This window comes from Rhagoletis pomonella, unplaced genomic scaffold (genome assembly GCF_013731165.1).
Source record: "Rhagoletis pomonella isolate Grant_MI unplaced genomic scaffold, Rhpom_1.0 Rhpom_scaffold_00008, whole genome shotgun sequence".
NCBI lineage: Eukaryota > Metazoa > Arthropoda > Insecta > Diptera > Tephritidae > Rhagoletis > Rhagoletis pomonella.
In genome coordinates, this window is record NW_023458562.1 from 6,306,462 (window position 1) to 6,313,407 (window position 6,946).

Sequence of the window (6,946 nt, forward strand, 5' to 3'; positions counted from 1 at the left end):
AACGACCCTAAGGGTGTGGGTGTGCACACCGGCAGCCACTTCAACCTAACCCAACCGAAGTTGAGTGAATTTGTGCTTCTGACCGGTTATCTCTAAGAAAAAAAACTTTGGGAAAGTATGTTAATGGATTCGGAATCAGCGCAAATGACTCTTTCAAATATGATTTTATTTTAAGTTTTTGTCCCAATTTTCGGCGTGTTCCTCTTTTTAAACCATTTTAGCTTCTATAAAATATTATCTAATCGGCCTCATATTTTGAGCTAAGCTGCTTACATGCATACATACGTACAAGTGCAAAAAAGTTCACCATTATCTTTTTCCACTGTAAAAACTTTGTATCACAATAGATTTGCTTGTAAGGGTTTATTTGCATACTATGTAAATATATTTGTATATTGACATTAACGGCCCAGCTGGTGGTAAGGGGATTATCCCGAGGACGAAGAATTTATTAAGATGCACCACAACCAGTTTTCATACGTACATACAAATACACATACTGGGACAGGGCCGGCCAAGAAGGATAGAAAGAAGATTGCGCCCTCAACGTTTTTTTTTTTATTAATTAATACCAACGGCTTTTTACCCTCCATTCCCGCCCAACCGACAAGAGGGGCACAGTCCGCAGGACGTACGGTACTTTTTTTTTGTTTTTTTTATTTTAATTTTTTGGAGCCGAGTAGTGGAAACAGGAGTTTGTTAAGTGTCGAGATCTAAAACTATTCAGCTACAGAATCAAATTCATCAGCTGATTGGATATGCTAAGGATAGTATTTCAATTATTGAGAGTGGAAATAATAGTTTTCTTTATAGTAAAAAGCGAGTCCGATATGTCAAACGTGCTGGAATGAGAGTTAAAATCTTGACATAAACCGCGGATGCTTTCCATTTCCAGACAACCGGTCAGGTACGAGCATGATTTTTAATTTCGACCAAACTCAAATACATTGTTTGTTGGTCCAAATAATGAGATACGTATTTTTTCTTGTGGATCGGAAAAATTTTGCGGCCGAATTAAACGCGATTTTGTTTTTCAGGCAAAAATCGATTATTCGAATTGACAGTGAGATTTTTTTTTTTAAATGCCCATAACTTTGTCAAACATTAATAGATTCCAACAAAGTTTTTACTCAAATGTCAGTAATTCTTGTCACTTCAACATAGAATGATATAATTATTGATTTTCATTATTTTAAATTTTTTATTTAACAATAAACAAAAAGTGCAAATTTTTTTTTAAATTTAATTTCTCAAAAAGTGTATTTTTTTCTGTCAAACTTTTTACCAAGAGAGAGAGACACTTTGAACTACTATGAACCCAAATCTCTAATAGCGAAGATTTTTTTTTCTGACTTATGATTTTTTATAGAAAATATACGTTTTTGTGGTACATATTCTTATATTGTTTAACTAAATGGAACATATGTATGTAATATATCAGCAAAGCGGGAAAATGTGATTTTGTATTTCGAAACTGTATGGTAGAAAGTGTGTTCTAATATCTATTTGATAGACAAAAAATGATCACGGCTGTACTCTTTGCTGATATATTACATACATATGTTCCATTTAGTTAAACAATATAAGAATATTGTAGTAGGTACCACAAAAACGTATATTTTCTATAAAAAATCATAACTCAGAAAAAAAAATCTTCGCTATTAGAGATTGGGTTGATTGTAGTTCAAAGTGTCTCTTTCTCGGTAAAAAAGTTTAAGAGAAAAAAAATACACTTTTTGAGAAATTAAATAAAAAAAAATTTGCACTTTTTGTTTATTGTTAAATAAAAAATTTAAAATAATGAAAATCAATAATTATATCATTCTATCTTGAAGTGACAAGAATTACTGACATTTGAGTAAAAACATTGTTGGAATCTATTAAATTTTGACAAAGTTATGGGCGTTTAAAAAAAAAAAATCCCCCCCTCAATTCGAATAATCGATTTTTGCCTGAAAAACAAAATCGCGTTTAATTCGGCCGAAAATTTTTCCGAGCCAAAAGAAAAAATACGTGTCTCATTTGGACCAACAAACAATAGGGGTATTCTCTGAGTCTTGCAAAGCCCTTGCATGGTGCACAGATTGCACGGATTGCACGGTTAAAACCGGTTTTCGTATGGGACAGCTTTGCAAACCGTGCAATCCGTGCACCGTGCAAGGGCTATGCAAGACTCAGAGAATACCCCTAATGTATTTGAGTTTGGTCGAAATTAAAAATCATGCTCGTACCTGACCGGTTGTCTGGAAATGGAAAGCATCCGCGGAATGATTCGTTTAGTTCAAAATTAGTTTTGCATGGCTTTAAAAATAGAGGTCGAAAGTGTCCTGACCAGTGTTGCCGCGCCGTCTCAAGAAAATTTATCACTGACCTAGCCAAAAATGCATCCAAATGTATCCAGTTTTCTTTTTTTACGTATACAACTCATAATTTGTAAGAAAACCAAACATTTTCAAGAAAAATACATAATTTAACCCATCCTAAGAACTTGGAATACATGTATACATATATATTTTTATTTTTCAAACATTTGTAATTTCAATTTATAAAGTACACTTTTTGTGCATAAGTATTTTACAAAGTAAATATAATAAATAGTAAGTACACTCTAAAAAGAGCATGTAAAACTTCTACTGAAAAGTATCTATTTTTCAACAAGAATCGGTACAAATATACGTATAGGACGTTCAGGATTTGATTTTGAACTTGAGATCTTTAAACTTTACACATAAATACACATATAAAATGTTTAAAATTGCAAAAATTTTCAAACTAAAAATACATTTCCTACTAATAATAAATAATAAGGGCTCAAATTTACTCTATCTTAAACATTTTATGTGTAATTTTGCTCTTCGCGAAAAATTTGGTATGTAAAAGTAAACAGGCAATATTTAATTTTACTACACGGCATACAAATTTGCACACATTAAAAGAGGAAACAGGTTACCTCTTTTAATATGAGCAAATAAACAAAATTTGTTTGGAGTATATTTAAAGTCTTTTCAGTAAAATTCATACACATTTCTTTAAATAAATCAAATTTAGTATTTTTAACAGTGTATTTTAAACTACATTGAGATATTCTTTCTTTTTAAATTGACAAATGAAAATATAGAGATTACTACAGAAAAAGTAAATATTTACTTTATATATATGTATATTAAGATCTTGCTTAAAGCATCCTTTTTAGCTAATTAAAACAATTGCACTTATACCTATTTTGGTGAGATATCTTCATATGTTCATTGCTTCGTTCACAAAAAAATAAAATGCTTTAATTTCGCCCTTAAGTACCGATTTTTAATACATTTAGAAAACGTAATGTTTTTACAATCTTTAATGACAATCGATTTTTGAACGAAAAAAAAAAACGTTATGGCTGAATTTCTTTATTCATTCGGAACGTTTGGAATAAACTATTTTGTTTACTTATTCTTTAGAACGTGCCTGATGTTATGTTAACGTATAATTCAAACGCATTCTGTTTATTCTGGCTTTGAAATGGGATTATCCGGAATGTATAAAGAAACGCAGCCTATACAAAATATACAAATTTGGCCTATTTAAAAAAGTATCCTCATTTATATTGATCGGAAAAAAAAGTATCTCGCAAAAATTCGTCAAAAAATGTATCCAATTGGATCTATTTAGATCGAAACGGCATCCCTGGTCTTGACACTCGAGAGGGAAAAATCTTGTTTGGTTTGAGTTTGACAGCCAGCTTCCTTGATGTGACGTGATAAGCGAGACGAAAATTTACCACAAAGAGCAACAAACTAACAATTAAGTGAAAAAGGGGATTTTTTACAGATTTAGTGTGTCAGTGGCGAGTTTCAATAACGATATTTGAGACAAATCGTGTATAACCAAGTATTTTTCCTTTCCGTTTGCAGTGGCTTTGGCACAGAAGTTGATTAGTTCCTGACGGCGATGAAGTCATTTCGACGACAAAAAGCATTATTTGCAAAAACTATTCGCTATAATTGTAACTAAGTTTTTATTATTTATTAATTTCTTTTTGATATTCACCAATATATGTGTGCAATAAATTTTTAATAGAAAACACAAAATCACTTCGATTTTATGTAGATATTTTGGTCCACAGCTTTTCCAATTAAGGTTGCTTCTCATCACATATATAACTGCCACATTTAGTTAACTTTTTCTTCTAATATTTCTAATAATAAACTAATATTACAATTGTACGTGAGTCATCGCAATTTTGTTTATCATTTGTATAGAATTTTGCCACTTCTGCTATTCGTACTGTTTCGTTCATGACGTCACAGTAAGGCTGAGGGCGCAATCTTCTTTTCCATCATTCTTTGGGCCGGCGAACCTTTATACCAGGTATGAGCAGCGTTGGCAGAACTCCATAAGCATGTGCAAAACTTTTGAACTCGCTTATGGAGTTCTACCTGCGCTGCCCATCACTGCTTTATACCAGTGTTGCTCACGCCAAAAGCACTTCTGCGTTTAGTGTTTTTGTAATACCATGTTCTGACCGGCAAAGAAAATACTTTGAGAACGAGTTTTGAGATTGTGGGCTGAAGGCTGTTCACACCGGCTGATAGTGTTTTCGTTGACATTTCTTACATCCTTTGTTTACAGTTTTGCTACCAAAACAAAAAACAAAACCAAAATACTTTCTTTCATTTTCTTCTCATTAAAAACCGTTTAGGTCGAAAACCAGTTTCAGCATTGAAAACATGTTTTCGATGTCGGCCAGAACATGGTATAAAACGCTTCAGCATAGCAAGCGCGCCGTCACATCCCCGGGTGCGCGCGTTCGTTCGGGCCCATTAGGAACATGCAGAATATAAATCCTAATACCGTGTCCCCATCAAAAAGTTAACCATCTCAAATCGACCTTAACCACATCACTAAATACACTGGTTTACAGCAAAAATGTTCAATGGCTGCCACTACTCCAACTTAATTTTTTATTCTATGGATAAGTTTTCAAGATATTTTCAATTTACCGTTATTCATACGGTGACCATCCGTTATTTATTTTAAAGGACAGTCCTTTATTTTAACCCCCTTCCTTTACAATTGTTTTCAAAATAAAGGACGCCTTTTGTCCTTTCTTTCTTGAACTGTCCTTTAAATCAGCTCTGTATTTTTCAGAGGTAAATTTTTAAACACAGAATATGAGAAATAAAAATGTCCCATATAAAATATAAAGATAACCTTCGCGCTTTGGCCCCCACTTAAGGGCTTTTATTTAATCGGTAATCTTTGTTCAATCTATAAAGCACAGAGAAAGTTGTGCTCATGATCGTGTTGCATGCTGAGTTTCCAGTTCCACTGAAAGAGAACAATAAACCCCCTGCTGCACAGTGGTCCAAAACTGGCATTTAGTGTTTGTTATTCACTGGAGCCTTCATTTTTTGTTACTTAATTTGATAACTTTTAAATGAAAGCTTATAATATTTGCAAGAGACCAGCTGAGCCTGATTTGTGAATTTTTATTTGGTTATATTAAATTTTTTAGTGAAAAATGCAGAAAAAGTGGTAATTTTGAAGAAAATGTATTATCCTGTTCCAGTTAATAAATATTACATAACAAAGACTAGTTGAAAACGATTGTATTGTTCTCCTAAAACGAAAAAATTACAAAAAAGTGTTATAAAAATATTTTCTCCAAAATAATTTTTTGGTGAATTGGTGAATTATGAACATTAAATTCCAATTTTTAACCACTGTTTGCCGGCTTCGGCGTGCAGTATGAGGGAACGCATTTTGGCAGCAAATGGTGGCGAAGCCCTGGAAAAGGATTAATTTTTCAGAATCGGTTAGCTAACTGGTAAATATCTGATTTAAATTACGATATGGCTAAGGTACATTTATCATAAACTTGTATGTACGCATTCCCAACTCATTTTGAAAAAAAAAAAATTGTCCTTTATTTTACGTTGGTTAATACGGTCACCGTAGTTATTCAGCTAAAAACAAGAATTGGTAACACTTAATCACGTATATCTTACGAACCAATCAAACAATCTTATTATGAAATACGGCAAACGAAAGCTAACAACATTCTACATAGACCGTATAGTAACTTACGCTTACGCTATAGTAAAACAATTCGCTCGATAATTTTAATCTGGCTTGGGAAGCATTAAGCTCACGATATTAGAATGAAAGAGTATTGGTCGACAATTAAATAACGATTTTAATGAACTTGCCGAAAATTCAAAAGGAAACAAGTGAAGAATTCATGAAATTACAGTCCACTGTATCAAACTGTTTGTCGGTTCTCGCGACACAAAACATTTCCACTGATAGTTGGGACCCTATTTTGGTAAACGTATGCGCTGCCAGAAAAATCGTTACTCTTATGAAGCAATCGCTCTCATAGAGAAAAAAATGCCCAACGTGGCAACAAATGAAAGACTTCCTCACTAACCAATTCGAAATCGCAGAAAGGGTAGATAAAAAAATATCAAAGCCGAAAAATATACAGCTCGACCTCAATAGAAGCTACAATAGACCCCAAGCCAGTAACAATAATTTACATAGTCGAAGTTTCAACAGAACTCAATCGTTCATCTAAGAACAAAACAAACGTATGTCATGCGAATTTTGTAAAGGAGATCACTCATTAGATCTTGCGAGAAGTTTAAAAAACTTACAACAACCGAACGATATAATGTCGTTAGAAATAATAGACTTTGTGCAAAAATTGCTTCTCACACTCTCACACGCAAAAAGACTGTGAAAGTAAATTCGATTGTTTATACTGCCAAATGAGGCATCACTCGATGCTCCACATTAATAATGTGTGTGTGCCATGTACCTCTTCAGCCGCTGTTGCATCGCACATTCGGACGTCCGATGATCGAGACGCCTGTTCCACGCAAAAATGGGCGGAGAAGGCTGCACGACAGAAATACAGCGCGATCGCGGCGGTTTTGTAGGTGTTCTGAACCCCCCCCCC